Here is a 19,793-nt window from a genome sequence, read left to right on the forward strand (position 1 = left end):
GTCGAAAATACAAGCTCTGCAGGAGTACTTCAATGTCCATCAGGAGTTCACTTTGGACTGGCAGGATCCCCTCTGCAGCAAAAAAATGGACAAAGTTTGATCAGTGCTTGAGCAAAATGCACAGAAATGAACAAAACGTGCTGCCAAAAACAGATCTAATGATAAATTATTTCTTAAGTGTAAAATATACAGTTCTTAAAGGATAGCTATTGTCAAAATGCAACATGGGCTGGTTTTTTTTTTTTAACTGTAAACGAGACAAACATATCTAAAAGCATAATTACGTTTTTGAGATTGACCGTGATTTTGTTTTGTGGTCAATAGCCAGTGAATGGGAATACTAGGGGGCCGGGGCATAAATTTGAGCGCATCAAAATCGATACAGGGAAAAAAAAACAAACAAAAAAAAAAAAAACAGCCCAGTTTGCATTTTGGCAATAGTTATCCTTTAAATCTACTTTTGTAAAAGTGATACACAGACAACGCAGCCCTAATCACAATCATAATTTGTTGGAAAACGTATTTAAGTTTCGTATTGATTTATCATAGAACTTGAAGTTAATGGCTGAATGCATGGTGATGAGACCTATCATTCAATCTACATTTTATAGCGTATGAAACTGCTCACCTGGACATGAACCTGAGCTCGGCTGATTAAAATTAGTGTCTCCTGTCCATCTTTCTTTAGCAAAACTTGAATAATACCACTGCTTACCTCTCATTGAATCTTTGGGTGCAGACTTAATTGAAGAGCCTCGTATAAACAGGCAGGGTGTGATGTGTAGGGAAACCAAAGAATACAGGCGCCATCATTTCTGCCAGAAGACTCATGGGGTGCAACGAAGCTTTCATTGTGGACTGGCTAGATACCTTTTGCATTCAGAAAGAAAACAAGAAGGGCATACACCATAAACAATAATAACTGACAAAAATAATGAGACAAGAAATTAAAGTAACAAAATAAGTGCAAATCAAGTTTCCCTGTGTTGCAGTGTAGCTGAATGTTTTTCAACAATTTGATTTACGGTAAAACACATACCAAATATTTCCAGCCAAGGTTTGTTTCAATCTTCAGCATGTTTTTCCTGCCATTGTCTTGAAACTGTTTCATCTGTCCCTCTCATTTGATGCTGTTTACAAAAACAAAACAGCAATATTGTAAAGGGAAAAGGGAAAATGAATTTAATGGAGAAAAAAAAGAAAAAAACATTATGACCTGAAATCTCACCATTTCCTGAGAGTCACAGGTCCTTTGAGTATCCTTATGGTTTCTGCTCAAATTCAGTGTCTGAAAAGGGTAGGAACAAAACAAACCTTTTTAATCATAATAAAGACAAAATAAGATTTAGAGACAGACAACAAAGAAATGTGTAAAATATCTTCTTGAATCTGTTTACTTTACTAACCTTGAAAGAGACTCTTGGGTCTTAGCTGTGCCACCACCCTTAAACCTTAAAACAGATGGAGACGATATGCTGGCCTGGCTTGAAATTTCCTTATTTGGTGCTGTAAAACAATATCACAAACAATAGATTAATTGTACTTTTTGGACAATGGCCAAAGCATAATAGAAAAAACAGAAAGCCCTTCATGGCTATTGTGCAATGAAATCATAATCCGGTTGTTCAGTCTGACGTCACTAGCCGTGTCTGGGTCTAAACTCCGCTGCAGGTCCATATATCAAACGATCACTGTGGCATTATTGAGAGTTGAAAAACTGTCTAAAGTCTTTCATCTAAAATGATCAGCGTTCTGCTCTACCAGGTGTAACAATTGAGTTTAACATCCAGGCATCCATGAAAACGGAATTTATGACATTTAACAGAGTTAGAAGTTAGAAGCTAGCAAGCTAACTCCCTGCTATCTAAATACCATATAGCATGTCCTGACTGCGGGGTTTTGGAAACAAATTAAAATGTACAGCTCTGCTATCACTTCCAACATAAATGAAGACAGAAAACTAAACAGCAGTGACGTTTGTAGGGTTACTGAAGTTGGGCTAGCTGGTATATAATGATGTGCTACGTGACCGCTAGCTAACACAGCTATGTTAGCATAATATAAACAAGCTAACTTTTTTTCCACTGGATAAAAGTTAACGTGAGTGTTCTCGGTGGTCAGGAACAAATGTAATCGCATGGCAGGATGCTGTAAAAGGACCAAACTTCAGCCAGGAGAACAACTGAGATAATCCATCCACAATACGAGGTTAGTCATTCATATACTGCTGCATGGGGTGGGCTGTAGTTACATCCTAAGGTTTTAAAAACTGAGCTTAAATAAATGATTAGCGGTAATAAAAGCCGAGGGAGGTCAACAGTGATCACTGACTGTTTTAGGAGCTTTTTGAGATCAAATAGAAGAAAATACATAACATTAAACATGTTAACAACACAAAAGCCATATTAAACGCAGACTACTTTAGACCCGGAAGTAGGATTCGTCGCGTCATCACTGAACAACCGGATACTTACTGGTTTGTTTCTCAGATGTCTCCACTCCTAATGATTGTAGTGCCTCCAGTACAATTTCAAGGATTGAGGCAGACAGGTCCGGCAGCACCTTAGTAATGGAACTCCTTATGCTGTCCCCCATTTCCAAGATGTCTGATAAAAGAATGTGAATAAAGGTCAATTTACACCAAGTGGTACCTTTGGTCTTAAAATATGAAGCAGATCTTGCTTGATACTACACTTTTATACAGTGTTTCGTAAGTACCAAACTAACAGCACCATTATTGTGACAGCACACTGTGTTTTAATGGAACCATTTGGTACCCATACTTCATGTAAGATGTTAATGGATAGAAATCAATTAAGTCAATGATGTTCACACACTGCATCTTTTCTTTTTCCTTTCTCACTGAGTGCAGATGATACTGAGAATGGTATTCTGTCACGTGCACCGACACCAGAAAATAAACACTGTCATTCTTAATCAAAATGAGAACTACTTCACCAAACTCAACAGAGTCAGAGCCCCCTGTGACAAGGAAGTGTCCTTTCTTGTACTGTGTTCCCTTGTACATCATTTCTACTGTGACCTTTGTATTGGTTTCAGTAAAGTCAAACATTTGAACTGCTTCTTGAATGGCTTTACTGTACAGCACTGAGTAAAATGGAGAACCATCTTTGACTTTCAAGACAGATTGACACAATGACCCTGCTGCAAGCTAGGCTTGAAACATCTGATGTCTTTCAGAGAGTGTATGGCAGAGGTTTTTCGAAATTTTTCAGATTTATGGCACACCTCTTGAAATAACTGTGCTTACTTTCAAAGTGCATTGTCCATAATCTTATCAGTGGGCCAAATTTCAGAATCAGTGCTGGGTAATGGCGTAGAAAATGGTGTTTTGGTCTCAGGTTGCATTCTGGGAACAGAGCTTTTCTTGACTCTAAATATTCTTGAATAAGAATATCAAGATATGCTACCTGAGCCACTGAAATTTTCTGAGCACACACCATGTCTACAATATCTTTCAGCTGCAGAGTTAAGTTCCACACATCATCTGTGGGGTCTGTCACTATGTCACCAACTATGAGAGGCAGCAGTCGGAGGAAGTTCCAGTTCTGTATAGCCTGTCCTGAGAGTTTAGCTGCTTGAGGACTGACCTCAGATGGCTTTGTAGAAGCATCAGAGGCATGGTAACTAAACTGTTTGATGCGTCGGTTCAGAGTTGAGTAAGTGAACCATGCTTTTTTCTTTATGAAGTATTTCAGATACAGTGCCACATCATAAGCCAAAACTCCCTCAAAGATATCATGACCTAGACATGGTGGCAAGCCTGGCATACAAACGTTGAAGTATTTCAGTGAATTGAACACTGACCTGAACTTCACTCCTTCGACGTCTGGTGTATTGTCAATCTGGAGGCGATCAACAGCAGAGTTGTAGTTCTCTTTGGTACGTTCTGGTCCACACAGATTTGGGTCAGCACCCTGAAATTCAGATTTCGTTATCAGGTAGTACCTGCAGAAGTACTTTGAAGAACTAAAGTTTTCAGTGAAGCCACCAATACAGTGAGAACCCAGATTATCACCAGCAATGCAATACAAAGTTCCTTTGACTCTAGTTTCATCTGATGCAACAATCCCACTGTCCTCCAATTCTTTCAAGTCTGCCAGTAATTCAGAGAACCCATTAGCATGAACAAACTCTTTAAAATCTTTCTCCCTGCACAGTAAGACAATCAGAATCAGAATCAGAATACTTTATTCATCCCGAGGGAAATTAGGGTTACAGCAGGCAGCACGCTAATGGCTCATGCGCACTTACAAAGGAACCTTCTGACCAACTTTACACAAACATCACATTGGGCAGACATGTCAGAAAGGTAGGCTGATAGGAAAAAACAACGAAAATACACTACATTAGGTAAGAGGAGGAGAAAAAAAACTCCACTCAGACTGAGCTCCTAGTGGGAGAACAGTTTGATAACAGAAAAAACACCTCAGCACAAAAGCACATGACTATCAATACACCATAGAAACACAAGACAAGCAACAGGGGCGGGTAAAGGGTAAGAGAGAGCCGGTGTAGACAGCGCATCCGGTCCTGCAGCATCTGTGCTGGTCCAGTTGACTGCTATCTTCCCCGGTAGGGCACAAGCATCGAAGGCGTTGGAAAGGGAGGGGGGATGAGTGAGTGCTTATCAGTGTAAGTGTGTGTGTGTGCGTGTCCATAGTTTAGCTGAGACAGTGTCCTTCGGCCTATCAGGCTAAGTAAACAGTCCTCCAGCCAATCCAGGTGTCCTTGCATGGGACGGGAAGAATAGCCGTAACACAGTCGTTATCAGGGAGTGATTGTTCGGCTCCAGCCTTGGGCCTGCAGCTGGCGCCGTGATGGGGATCCGCAATGTTTATGTTGGTTTTGTTAATTTCATGCGAGCAGCCCAGGAGAACTTTTCAGGCTGCTCTTTAACACTCCGACACTGGCCTCTCGATCTCCCGTTGGAGAGTCGCGAGCCTCCCCATGATGGTATCAAACTTCTGTTCCATGGTGTTATCGTTCTTTTGATTCTGAGACCTCACAACTGCAGTGATCCGTTCCGCGATGTTTTCCAACTGTCGCTCAAGGGTCTCATTTTGAGCAGGCCTCTCTCTGATGTTTCCCCTCATATGCTCAATGGTGTTGTTTTGAGCCTTCACAGCAGCTGCAAGCGTCTCCAAGGTGTTGACCATATTACGTTCGTTGTGATAGGTTGCGCCTCGTTCCATTTCGATTCCAGCGGGCAGCCTTGGGGGGGTTTGAACAGCCGGTTCCGCTCTCTTATTTCTCCGATAAACCAGGGCTAAGCCAACTCCGATCAGCATGAACCCTGTTATCATGGTTCCGAATAGATAGATATCTTCAGCGTCCTCGATCGACAGTCCCGCCAGGCACATGATCCTCCAGTTCTGCCACCCGTCCATCGTGTATCTGGCTGGGAAAGTCCCTCCAGGGCACTCAGGCTCTCCCGAGCCCAGATTTCTCGTTGAGAAAAGGGTGTCAATAGCATTCAGAGACCATCCATCCATCCATCCATTCGCTTCCGCTTATCCTTTTCAGGGTCGTGGGGGGCGCTGGAGCCTATCCCAGCTGTCATAGGGCGAGAGCATTCAGAGACCAGTTGATCAAATCCATAATTCTCTTTTAGGTTTTAGAGAACGACAGTGTGAGTCTATTCCAGGGAAAGTAATGCACACAAGACAAGACAAGGACATAGAGGCTAAGCAGGGAAGATAAGGGTGAGGAGGAGAGGAGAAAAGTGTGACCGCCTTCGCTGAGAGCTAAAGAAGACAAAAAAAAAAAAAGAGACATGTGATCTGTGTCTGAGCGTACATGAAGTGGCAAGTTTGCCACTGATGCATATACAGCTAATACCTTGTGTTTTGTCCTTGCAGAGCCTAAAGGGTTAACGACTTCAAAGGCATCCTGGTAGAGTACTAGCTTGAGACATGATGGGTTTTGACCAAAAAAATCATTTTATTTAAAACAGCTTACTATCAGTTATGTCACACAGAACATCAGCAGGAGGCTCAGTAGAGGGCTCTTCTGATTTCTGCCACAGATCAGACTCTAGCAGACATCTCAAAGTCTCTCTTAAAGGCACATAATAGGCAAACCTATCTTTTCTGTTTTCATCTCTCCCTAAAAATATTTTCTTTGGTTCCACATAGTTGAAGGCTTTTTTAAAGATCTGAGCTCTGGAGTGCACTGTCCTCAATGGCCCGGTATGACATGCAGAAAAAAGATCATAGCTTTTGACAGACTCGCAGACTTTGTTGATGTCCTCCTCTGATAATGATGTGTCATCTTTTAACAGTGATGCAAGTTTACCCAAACTGTATGTCTGTCCCAACTCATGCATGTTCTGCATTGCCTCCACAATGTTCTCTATGGTTGAAGGAGGCAGTAGAAACTGACCCTGCAATTTTAAGTAGAATAGTGAAACGTTTCTCAGAAAAAGATCACAGAATTCAGGGGGCATTTCCATGTTATCTTCATCTGTAATAGACTGTGCAGCAGGCTCGGAAATCAAGGGTACAAAGTCATCTGATGTGGTTGGAACAGATGATGATTGACATGCAGACTCTCTATATAAATCACCAATGCTGCTGTCTGAAAACTCTGTGTTTACGTGACATGTGAGCAGTAAAAGATGATTTAACTCTAAAGGTATTTGTGCATCCTCTTACTGGACAAGTGACCACGTGTCCTTCCACAATATGGCTCTTCAGATGCGCTATTAACTCTTTAGAGTTCTGACACTGACGTTCACACATTGCCATTGCACATGTAAACGAAGAAACCACCGCCACACCAGTGACATGGGTGGGGGCAGTGTCTTCGGTAAAAATGAGCCTTAAACGCGCCATACCTGGTGTATGTCTGCTTGCAGCCTGCTTCAATACACCGAAAGAAACAACGTGGCTCATTCCGATGCAGTTTACAATGAAGCACGTAGCCCCTTGATGACTGAACTACCTTACCACAGAAATTACAGGTTAACATAACTCCATGTACTTTGGTAATTCCTCCCTAGCGAATTAAGCACGCCATATACAGAAACTAATCCAGAGCAATGCTTCCCTCGCGACAGTAATGCTAACTCAACTCACAAATGCTAACTAAATTCACAACCTCACTCATAAAAAACGAACTGCTAAAATTATCTATAAACGCTGGGCTGGTGGATTTTTATAACAGAGATAACTTGAAGTTGCATGTACTCACCTCACCTCGAACTAATTGTAAGCTGCCAGGATGTCTACAAATTCCGAAGATGCTGTGGTCCAAGCAGCAATAAATGGCGCTAATATACGAGTTCAAAACTGTGTCCGTTAGTGAAGCCAACTTGAGTGTCCTGCATGAAAAAAAGAGCGGTTGGCACACAGCTCAGCAGCGCGCCGCGCTATTGGTCATTTTCAGGTGACGTCATCCCGCAATGTAACGTCGCTCTTTGTTTCTTTAGGAGGTTCGAATTTGATCAGAAGTCACGTCTGCAGACCGCTGCAGCCACGTCTTGCCTTGCTTCCCCTTTTTTTGGTGAAATGGTTCGCTCATACTGCACAATGTTGCTACCAGATTTTTTTTTCTCTGCAATTCGAACGTAAAACGTCTGTACACAGTTTACCAGCAGTTTAGCTACCAATCAACAGCGATCACACAAATTCAAAATTTAAGGCCGACCCACTTAAGGTGGTCTGATAATATGGCGTGAAACACAACAACATAAAGTTGTTTTAAAATAATAATTAAAAAAGATTATTGAAATCAATTTTATTCACAACCATAAACTTTATTTTTAACATCTTCTTTTGCTGTTGATTTTTTTTTATCAGAAGGTTAACAATGATATACTGCAGGCCTAACTTTTAATCTGTATATCAGTATCTGAATTTTAAAATAAAATAAAAATACTATCAGTTTTATTGTCTTTCACTGCTGATATTTGCTTTTTTTTTTCTTTTTTTTTTAATGGTATGTACTGGTTGTATTATTACGGTGGACCCTATTTTTTAACATCTTGTTTCTGTAAAAATGAATGTTTTTGTTTGCTTAAAAATCTACAGCTTTATACTGTGAATTCCAATGTGCACAACCCCAAAAGATGTAGTTTTACTCAAATAATACCGTAAAATCTAAGTTTTTCAGACATTTTCAACATTACAATATGTAATTATAAAATGTATGCATATTTATTTGTTTTCACAGAAAATATTTATAATTTCAACATTTTATTACAGTAAAAAACAAAGTTTTATCCAGTCTCACAATTAACGGTTATTCAATCTATTTAATACAGTAAAAGGAAGTTTTTGGTTTTACGCTCCATTACCGTTGGAATTTGACAGCGTTTTGCTGTATATTTTACTGACTTTTTTTTACAGTGTATTAAAGAATGATAAGGAGCATTTCCTGGAATAAAAAGACCAAACAGTGAGCTGGGGTTAGGGCTGTTCAGATGGCTTAGTCCTGAGTTAACTGTGCAAAAAACACAACAAATTCAAAATAGTTTTTCTCTTAGATTTTAGGAGCCGACACACCCACTGTCACAGTGAAATCGTCTGTTACAAGTTCAAGCTCAAGTTCAAATTTTATTCGCCACATGCAGTGGCAGGTTGCCCTGCAGTGGAATGAACTCGCCCCCTGACCTTACACACACACAACACAGACATCACATGGGGATACAGTCAGAGAACGGTTGCATTACAGAAAAAACACTGAAATGTACACTACAATGGGAAAGTACAAGAGGAAAAAAAGAAACTTAGAAACAGCATGAGAACAGGAAACAAAAAAACTCCTCTGCACATAAATGTCCACAGTACAACATTATAGAGCACGTGACCAGCAACAGGGTTGGGTAGGGGGTGAGGAGTAATCCCAGGCAACACAGCAGCCATCCTGCCACTGCGCCGACTCTCCAGCGCGGGCCCAGACCCGCCTCGTGTTCCCAGGAGGCAACAAGCATCGAAGGCATTGGAAGGGGACGGGGGATGTATGAGTGCTTATCAGTGTATGTGTGTGAGTGTCCAGAGTTCAGCTGAGACAGTGTCCTTCGCCCTGCCAGGCTAAGTAGTCTAACAGTCTTCCAGCCAACCCAGGTGGCCTTGCATGGAGTGGGAGGAACAGTCTAAAAACAGTCGTTATCAGGGTGTTGTTGTTCGGCGCCAGCCTTGAGCCCACAGCTGGGGCCGAAGGGATAGCCGCATTATGATGGTGGTTTTTCTTTAGTGCGAACAGCTCATGAGAATTTCAAAGCTGTTCTAACAGTCCAACACTGGTCTCTCAATCTCCCGTTGGTGAGCCGTGAGCTTCTCCATGATGTTATCAAACTTGCGCTCAGAGATGTTATTCTGAGTATTCACGGCAGCCGTAAGCTTCTCCAAGATCTTATCCATGCTGCACTCAATGTGCCCTTTCTGAGAAGTCACACCTCGTCCCATCGTTTGAATCCCAGCGGGCAGCCTTGTGGGGTTTTGAACAGCCGATTCCGCTTTCTTAATTCTCCGATAAGCCAGGGCCAAGCCAGCTCCAATCAGCAAGAACCCTGTTATCATGGTTCCGAACAGGTAGATATCTTCAGCGTCCTCAATCGACAGTCCGCCAGGCACACGACCCTCCATTAATGCCACCCGTCCATCGTGTATCCGGCAGGGAAAGTACCACCCGGACACTCAGGCTCACCCGAGCCCAGACTTCTCGTTGAGAAAAGGGTGTCAATAGCATTGACCCGTTGATCAAATCCATAATTCTCTTTTAGGTTTTAGAGAACAGACTGTGAGAGAGTGTTCCAGGGAAAAGTAACACAAAAAAACACGAGACTAGACAAGGACACAAGAGGCTAAGCAGGGAAGCTAAGGGAGAGGAGGAGAGGAGAAAAGTGCGACCGCCTTCGCCGAGAGCCAAACGAGAAATCAGAGCAGGACAAAGTTTTCCTTAAAGTTTCAAATTCAAATTCAAATTTTATTTGTCACGTACACAGTCATACACAGTACGATATGTAGTGAAATGCTTGGACAACTGCTCGTGACCTAAAGAAAACAAAAAAGGAAAAGGCTATGAATAAGATAGGAAATAAATATGAAAAATTAAAAAGGGTAAATTTAACTAGGAAGGAATAAAATATAAATTAAGGTTAAAAATGAAATAACTGTACAACACAAATTAGAATGAAGGGTAAAAAGTGAGAACATGCTTGTTAAAGTCAGAGCCGGCCTGTGCAGCAGGGTCAGGCTGGATGTTACCACACAGTCTCCAAACATCAGTGACCTGCTCCTTCATGACTTAAATCACTGCTGTATTACTTTTGAACTTCAGGCTTTCATTCCCTCATTTTAAATAATATTAATTACTGTGTTCAGAAATAGATTGTTCCTTTGACATTTTTATAGAAAGTGTAAAGAAACTGATCATATTCAAAACATGAGCAAGTTAGTGACTCATGTTCGAGTGAAAGTTTCCACAGTATGTGCTGATGTGGTTTCTCCGCTCCACCTTCTCCACCTGTAACATCCTCCCTGAGCCTGGATAAGTCCAGCTGCTCTGAGCATGTTTTACATCCCATGAATTCAGTGGATACATGGGATGTAATGTTGTTAAGCACACGCACACACACACACACACACACCTCTGGGTCAGCCAGTCTGTTCTATTCTCTTATTAGCTTGTCTCACGAATGTCCCAATTTATAAAACACGAACAGTGTAATTGGACAGCAGGGACGTGCTTCTTTCTTTCACGCTTCACTTTCATTTTATTTTCCTTCATGTATTCAGACAGTGTTGAATAAGAACATGCACCACCTTCTTCTTCTTCTGGTCAATGTCTTGCATGTGTAAGGTCATCAAACAGTAAATTGTTTTTTGCAGTTTTTAAGTTGTTTTTGAGACAGGACTATGATCAGACCACCCTGAACTTTTATTTGTTGTTCTGGTGGACGTGCTGGTGTATTCTGGATCATTTTCCTGATCAAGCTAAGTGTGCCTGAGCCTCAGCACGTGGACTTTCTGGATTTTAGAAGAAATTAAAATGAGTTTGATGATCTGAAACTTGCAAATATGCAAACACAGCTTCTTTCACTATTTAACAATGAGACAATATAAACCGATCAGGTTAAAATGTAATTATTTATGCAGCTTTGTGAAATCTGCATGGACATCTTCACCTCTCTGCTCTCCGTCTTGGCTGAAGACTTGTAAAATCCAGTGATTTCTATTTAAATCAAAATTTACTGTAATTACAAAAAACATTTACATATTATTTATTAATCATCAGGGTTTTTTTTATAAACCTACAGTGACAAGAATTTGTTAACATAAAACATTCATTGAACATAAAACAATATTTTTGAAAAATTGTATAGTTATTAAAAGTAAAAATATATAAATACTCTGCAGAAAAATGTTCCTCACGAGTGTTAAATGGATTCATTTTACTGCTGCATATCTTAAAGACCGAGCTCATTTTAAATACTTTATATTCTGCTTGATGTCCACCATCTGCGTGTTTCTAACAAACAAAGCAAAAAAAAGAAAGCTAAAGAGTTGTTCATGAGTGTGACTGGTGGTTAACTGTCAATATTTACAGGTGGGATTAAAATATTGATTTTAAATTAAGCTTTAGTGTTGGCAAAAACAGCTGGTTACAATGATATTCCAGCAAATTTGGGAATCTCTGCACCTGATCCCACCTGGTCACCTGTTTGATTAGATCAGACGTGGTCAGAGCTGCCGTCTCCTCCATTGTCTCTACATCACACATGTTGGTCAAAGTTAACCAAAGGAAACTGATCTGTTATGATGACAAATCACTGAAGTTAATTTACTTGCCAACACGAGCTGTGTTTTCACACAAAGCACAGATCATGTGAGCTGCTGGCCTCTCAGCTCGCCCAGCTGAAGCCTGTATAACAGAGAGAGCTACAGTTTCTTATGAGCATGAAACAAGTTCCAGCGACAATAGCTGACTGTGACCACAAGATGGCAGTAATATAAAGGATGGTGGCAAACGTGAGGAACCTTATGACAGTGCAGTCAGAGAGAAGGGGGGACATCATCACTTTTTAGATTTGACAAGGCATGCACTGTTTTTATCATTTGTAGTTGCAGTGCTTGCAGTTTGTTTTCACCACCCTGTGGAAGGTGTATTCCACAGCTGCCTTCAATTTTTAGTGATGGTATTATTATGTATCTGTAATGGTTAATACATCACTGTGGGGAAGCTCAAAATGTAATTTTAATGCTCTCCATAAATTTAAGTTCCAGCCCAAATCTGGGTATAAAACAATGATATGTTATTTTCCTAATATATATATATATATATATATATATATATATATAGTGGGGCAAAAAAGTATTTAGTCAGCCACCGATTGTGCAAGTTCCCCCACTTAAAATGATGACAGAGGTCAGTAATTTGCACCAGAGGTACACTTCAACTGTGAGAGACAGAATGTGAAAAAAAAATGCATGAATCCACATGGTAGGATTTGTAAAGAATTTATTGGTAAATCAGGGTGGAAAATAAGTATTTGGTCAGTAACAAAAATACAACTCAATACTTTGTAACATAACCTTTGTTGGCAATAACAGAGGTCAAACGTTTACTATAGGTCTTTACCAGGTTTGCACACACAGTAGCTGGTATTTTGGCCCATTCCTCCATGCAGATCTTCTCGAGAGCAGTGATGTTTTGGGGCTGTCGCCGAGCAACACGGACTTTCAACTCCCGCCACAGATTTTCTATGGGGTTGAGGTCTGGAGACTGGCTAGGCCACTCCAGGACTTTCAAATGCTTCTTACGGAGCCACTCCTTTGTTGCCCGGGCGGTGTGTTTTGGATCATTGTCATGTTGGAAGACCCAGCCTCGTTTCATCTTCAAAGTTCTCACTGATGGAAGGAGGTTTTGGCTCAAAATCCCACGATACATGGCCCCATTCATTCTGTCCTTAACACGGATCAGTCGTCCTGTCCCCTTGGCAGAAAAACAGCCCCATAGCATGATGTTTCCACCCCCATGCTTCACAGTAGGTATGGTGTTCTTGGGATGCAACTCAGTATTCTTCTTCCTCCAAACACGACGAGTTGAGTTTATACCAAAAAGTTCTACTTTGGTTTCATCTGACCACATGACATTCTCCCAATCCTCTGCTGTATCATCCATGTGCTCTCTGGCAAACTTCAGACGGGCCTGGACATGCACTGGCTTCAGCAGCGGAACACGTCTGGCACTGCGGGATTTGATTCCCTGCCGTTGTAGTGTGTTACTGATGGTGACCTTTGTTACTTTGGTCCCAGCTCTCTGCAGGTCATTCACCAGGTCCCCCCGTGTGGTTCTGGGATCTTTGCTCACCGTTCTCATGATCATTTTGACCCCACGGGATGAGATCTTGCGTGGAGCCCCAGATCGAGGGAGATTATCAGTGGTCTTGTATGTCTTCCATTTTCTGATGATTGCTCCCACAGTTGATTTTTTCACACCAAGCTGCTTGCCTATTGTAGATTCACTCTTCCCAGTCTGGTGCAGGTCTACAATACTTTTCCTGGTGTCCTTCGAAAGCTCTTTGGTCTTGGCCACGGCGGAGTTTGGAGTCTGACTGTTTGAGGCTGTGGACAGGTGTCTTTTATACAGATGATGAGTTCAAACAGGTGCCATTCATACAGGTAACGAGTGGGGGACAGAAATGCTTCTTACAGAAGACGTTACAGGTCTGTGAGAGCCAGAGATTTTCCTTGTTTGAGGTGACCAAATACTTATTTTCCACCCTGATTTACAAATAAATTCTTTACAAATCCTACCATGTGGATTCATGGATTTTTTTTCACATTCTGTCTCTCACAGTTGAAGTGTACCTCTGGTGCAAATTACTGACCTCTGTCATCTTTTTAAGTGGGGGAACTTGCACAATCGGTGGCTGACTAAATACTTTTTTGCCCCACTGTATATATACATATATATATATATATATATATGTGTGTGTGTGTGTGTGTGTGTGTGTGTGTGTGTGTGTGTGTGTGTGTTAGGGGTGCAACGATACACAAAATTCACAGTTTTAGATATATACATATTTATTTATATAATTGTAATGATAAATCGTAAAAAATACTGTGACTGAAAAGCTAAACTGCTAAAGCTCAACTTGAAATCTTTTTCATCTACCTTGTATCGATTGGTTATAACACTTGTAATTACTCAAGGCAAGAATATATTTATATTAGGGCTGGAGCCGAACCTGAATATGGTATTCGGATAGGCACGAATAGTGTTTTTTACGAATGCTTATTTTGAACAAATACTTTAAAAAATATTTGTATTCGAGAACAAGAAAAACTTTTTATCAAAAAGCTGAGTTTCCTTATGACCGGATGAGTGAGTAACACAGACTGCTCCAAACAGCAACAGAGAGGCTCGGCTGAGCAATAAAAGGCTGAACTGCATCACTATTTTTGTTGAATAGATTTTTTTGTACCTTAACTGGGTACAGGCAGTTTATAACTTTTGCAAAGATCGGGAGATTAATCAATTACACTGCATTATTGACATCTGCAGTCGGGTGCTCTCATAATCGCTCTGTTTACGTAGCTCTGTTAGCTCGGTAATTAAGACCAGCGGTCCCCAACCCCCGGGCCATGGACCGGTAGTGGTCCGTGAGTCGTTTCAGGGTTTTTATTGGTATTCTGCCCCTTTGTTGTTGCTTCATTGGGTTTCTTTGGCTGGTGCATTTCTCATTTTTCCCACTAGAGGGCATTATTATCCCCTGAGTTTTGTGGCTTCTTCTTTAGTTATTTTGCCCCCTTTCGTGATGTGTTGTAAGCAGCAGGAAAAGTTCACACAGGCAGTGTGAGAAAATGCCTGGAGGAGAAAACAAGCTGCACAACTTTAAGCCCAGTTTACATCATTGGGGAGTTTGTTGAGCCATAATCTACGGTGGCCCTGAGAGGCCAAACGGACTGCAACTTCAGAAAACACTTGCAAAAAGAAAAATGCTGCAAAAAGAAAAACACTTGCAAAAAGAAAAATGCTCCAAAAAGAAAAATGCTGCAAAAAGAAAAATGCTGCAAAAAGAAAAACGCTGCAAAAGCACACACAACACAACGGAAATAGGAAAAAAGACAACGGAAATGTTTCTGGGGAGACAATAACCGGACAGACCAGTTGCACGACCCAAAACATGCTAACAAGTGCACTGGGACTGGGAGACACTTCAAAGAAGTGGAGCGGCCAAAGAGTAAACTTTCAAAAGTAAGTTCTGAATATTATGTCACTTATTTATGTGCAAATGTTTAATAATGAGGAACATTAAAACATTGCTGTTGGCCAAATGCCGGCAAAGTTATGTGACATTAGCGATGTTTGTACTTTCTTTGTTTTAAAGCCTTTACTTTATACGCCGTTGGATAGTCGACCATAATCTTACAGAGAATCTGATGATTTTATGGATAATTAAAGTCAGTCATATATCCACAAACACAACAGGCTGAAAGTCAGTGATGCTGCTCGGTTTGCAGTCCTGAATATCACAGCACAAGCAGGAGCCACTGCACTGTTAATGTTAGCTATGTTATATTGCTGCCTCTGTTCGGTGGTGTCGAGCTAAACGGACTTTAATGTGTGTTTGAACGAGCTGACGGTTCACTCGTTAAGCTGAAAGAAAGATGCTTTAATCACAGCAGTCACACGTGTCCACTGCACCATCTGGAACTCTTCTTGTTTACACTCGTAATAACACAAACACTAAATCCTCCTGTTTGTAGCAGTGTGTACACCTGAGACTGTCACCTGTCTGTCTGTCCTGCACTCTCTCTCTGTTTCTTTCTCTCTGATTGTGGAATAAAAGTATGAACATGTATTTATAAGTTACACTTGTGTTAGAATCCTGCAGCTTATCACACATTTGATTTCCATGTGTGACAACTGCAAGTGTCCAGAGTGAGGACAGATTGAGGGACCCACTGCTGCACATCATCTGTGAGGCTTTGCAGCCCTGATGATCCACCAGGACAAACTCAGCAGTGTGTGAGGAAGAGGAGGAGGAAGAGCCAGCAGCAGCTGACAGATGGAGAGAATAGACAGACTGTTCCCTGTTTGTGAAGGACTGCTAGGAAAGTTTAACATAACTGTCTGTGCTGAATCAGTCTTATTAGGTAATGTTCACATAATGTGATCATCCCAGTGTTTTCAGTGTGGGAGAAAGTACTCAGAGTACTCAGGGCCTTCAAGTTACACACTATGAAAGGCAGCAACAAGTTTAATGTTCAGAAACCTAAAGTCTGTATCAGCAGCAGAATGGAGCTAAAATAAATGTTGGTTTCAGTTCTATGAAGCTTTGAGTATTTTGGATCAGTAGCTGCTGTGTGTGTTGCATCATATTGCTGTAACTGTTTATATGCTTTATATATTCTGAGCTAAGTTGATCTATAGTGTTACATCATATTCTATAAGGATGTTATGTGTTTGTAGACTTTCTGCCCAGTTTGACCCATTTAGCAGACGTCAGCCTGTTTAAGGCTCTGATATCTATTCTGTGTGACTTACAGCAGTTATGACATGGTCTGATTTTCTCACCCAATAAAGGAATATTTCATATATCAGTCTACTCTTCATTCTATCAGAAACAGTAATCACAGCTCGTACATTTTCTTTTTACACATATATGTAAGCATTGAGCCAAATTTAGTAATGCCAACATAATGAAGGAACAACATTTGTCTCTTATATATAATACATCTATAGATACACTGTCAAAGATACTTGAGTGTCTTTGAGTGAAGATTTAAGGTGATAGGACATATAAATAGCTGCAACTTGAATCTTTACTGAAGCTCAGTGTTTGGCACAGAGTTCATGAGGCTGCGTACTTTAAAGCTGCAGACCCTGAATTGGGATACAGCCTATCCAATTCAGGGGCTGTGTCCCAATTTAGGGTCTGCACGCTTGAAGTACGCGCACTACGCATACTACGTACGGTGTGTACTATAAGTACAAGAAGTGCGGAAGTGAGAGGCTTGTGAAATGGGACGGTATACGCTTCGTCGCGCTGTTCAGGTTGCCTAGCAACCATGATACTAACCGCTGGAAACGTGTCATACAACTTTGTTTGACAGAAATAAAGGAGAAAAATGTTTTGTTGGTCATTCATTTTTGTCATGACATCACTTTGATTGAGTATCTGAGGCTGACGGGACTGTAAACATGATTGTTGGGCTTCATTTCTGTGCTGAACAGTCATTTAAGATTAGTTAGTAAATAACAATTAGTTAATGTTGTTCATGAGACTAAAATCATCCCACCGTGGTAATGTAAATATAATATGGCCAATATTATAGTATGTACTTTTACTGTATGTTCACAGTCTTACAAATTAAAGAGAAAAAAAGGTCTTCAGTTAAAGACACAAAGACAAAGCGTGGTGTCCTGTCGTTCCTGGAACCATCTCCTCTTATGTTAAGCTCTCTGCATAGGGTGAATAGGGTTAGGGTTACATTCACCTGAGGGCAGCAGAATTGTTTTTTATCGTTAATATGTATTGTTTTTTATCGTTACCTCAGTTTCCCTGTGTCTTTTCCCGTGTGTTATGAATACATTTTATTTGGTACCAGTACTGGTTTTATTTTGTTGTATTTATCCGCAACACCTTAAAGGCCGGTCCGTAAAAATATTGTCGGATATAAATTGGATCATGGCGCAAAAAAGGTTGGGGACTGGATTTTGATAATAGGCTGCTGACAGAGTAACGTTAAAGTTCGGTTAAAAGGGATAAAACAATGCTTGTGTAGTTGTGTCGAATTGTATGCACTTGTGGGAGTTATATGTACGTTTAAATTACTCTGTCTTTTGCAGACAGCAAGATGTAGGCTATAGGGTAGTTAACCTTAGCAGAGCTTCCCGTTGTCCCTCATAAACTCATTAACTTAGCTGAAACTCCCCACATGGTCAACCAAATGGAAAAGTTGTGTGAAACTCGCGACACAGATGGGGCCATGGCTTTATTGGGAATTAAAATGTATTTTATATTAATTTTATTAATATATTATTTTTAATGACTATATGTTCTTTATAATTTAACATTTTGATGCAGCAGAATGTAATTACAATTAATTAAAATGTAATTACAATCTCAACTCAATCAATGTGATTATAGATCACTTACAAGATATTTCTTTTCTTAAGTATCTAAGTGTAGACTACTTATACTGCACTTATTTTATTCAACTTTGTTCATTAAAATATTTATGGACATGTAAGAAGCATCACATAAATATCTTTGTAAAACCACTAACATGGACAAGAGCACCAGGAAGCGAGCCTGCTACGGGCAAAGGGAAGAACATCAACCTTTTGGGATTTACTTACCTGGATGATTGAGCACGCATTGAGACATCTACCTTATATCTTCAAAAATAGATAAAACAAACAAGAATATCAGTCCTAAAGGCATCTTCCACAAAATGCAAATGAAACTCAAATATGAAAAAAAAGAAACAAATAATTTTCTTTTAAAACAAAATGGTATTTATTAGCTTTCAAATAACCAAAACTTGCAAGATAAGAAATTGAGGTAAACTGCTGTGGTCCAAAGCATCACAGAGTGTGTCTGTGGACATGTAGTACCAAACATACACTTACATTATCTAACTTTCACAGTAGCTTTTTGGACAAAGGTAAATGTGTGAATTAGTTTCCTGGGGTGCTTTAAATGCAGAGCAAACAATTATGCAAATGCATCAGCAAATCTGGGAATATCACCAAGTCACCTTCCACCACAACAGCCACGCGCAGGACTGGTCTGGACAGGTCTGCCAGTAACCACTGGGAGAAGGGCAACTGGAGCAGCGGTCCCCAACCCCCGGGCCTCGGACCGGTACCGGTCCGTGAGTCGTTTGGTACCGGGCCGTGAGAGTTGAGGCTCAGGTGTGAAATGTATGATTTTCAGGGTTTTTATTGGTTTTCAGCGTTATTTTGTTATCGTTTTTATCGTTAACTCGGTTTTCCTGGGTCTTTTCACGTGTGTTATGAATAAATCTTCTTTTTTTTTGGTACCGGTACTTTATTTTGTTGTATTTATCCGCGACACCTTAAAGGCCGGTCTGTGAAAATATTGTCGGGCATAAACCGGTCCGTGGTACAAAAAAGGTTGGGGACCGCTGAACTGGAGTGTCAGTCATGTTTGTCTCATCCCACTTGGAATAGACACAGTATCAATAAGTAACACGGCCTTGAGGTAATTTGACAGTGTAGCAAAATATTCAGCAACAAAGTATTTACTCGATGGTCAGTAGGGTCGGATGCATTTTTTCCTAAAAGGGAAGAGAAAAGAAGAAGAGTTGATTCAGTGTATCAAGTTTACAGGTGTCATCATGACCTTTCTGTCACTCCCATACAAAAGAGCCTGTTTCTTAGTCATGTGACAAAAATCAGCTCAAGTTATTTACAACACTGTGGTTTGGATCAAAGCTTTGATCTGGATAGAAACCGATGTTCTCAGCATTAAAGACACAAGTCTTAAACAAAGAAACGTGAGTGATCAGTGAAACTTAGTGGTAACAAATGTATCTTTATCTTTATTCACCTGATGATCACAAACATTCAGGATATTCTGCACTGCCTCTGATGTCTTACCGCTGCCTTCTGTCTGTGTCGGGTCGTGGTGTGTGTCTGTGTCCAGCGCATGTTTGTGACTCGGTGAAACTCAGCACAAACCTACAAACACCAGGAACACAGAACATCAAACATGAAGACAAGTAACTGACTTAGCTGTCAAATCCAACCTTCAAAGAGGAATTTCACAGTTTGTGTGCAGCCTATTT

At 40.6% G+C, this 19,793-nt stretch overlaps 1 protein-coding gene and 1 long non-coding RNA gene across 2 annotated transcripts in view; one reads left to right on the plus strand and one right to left on the minus strand.

Moving 5' to 3' along the window:
* Positions 1–19,793, plus strand: part of rbfox3a (RNA binding fox-1 homolog 3a) — a 154,462-nt gene that overhangs the window by 4,016 nt on the left and 130,653 nt on the right. The gene's annotated exons all lie outside the window — the stretch shown is intronic.
* Positions 1,118–1,496, minus strand: LOC308390599. Its single transcript, XR_013970462.1, has 3 exons — positions 1,407–1,496; positions 1,229–1,288; positions 1,118–1,130 (listed from the first exon to the last, which is right to left on the minus strand). It is a non-coding gene; the product is annotated as an uncharacterized lncRNA (long non-coding RNA).

This window comes from Rhamphochromis sp. 'chilingali' (genome assembly GCF_963969265.1).
Source record: "Rhamphochromis sp. 'chilingali' genome assembly, chromosome: 22".
Taxonomy (NCBI): Eukaryota; Metazoa; Chordata; class Actinopteri; order Cichliformes; family Cichlidae; genus Rhamphochromis; species Rhamphochromis sp. 'chilingali'.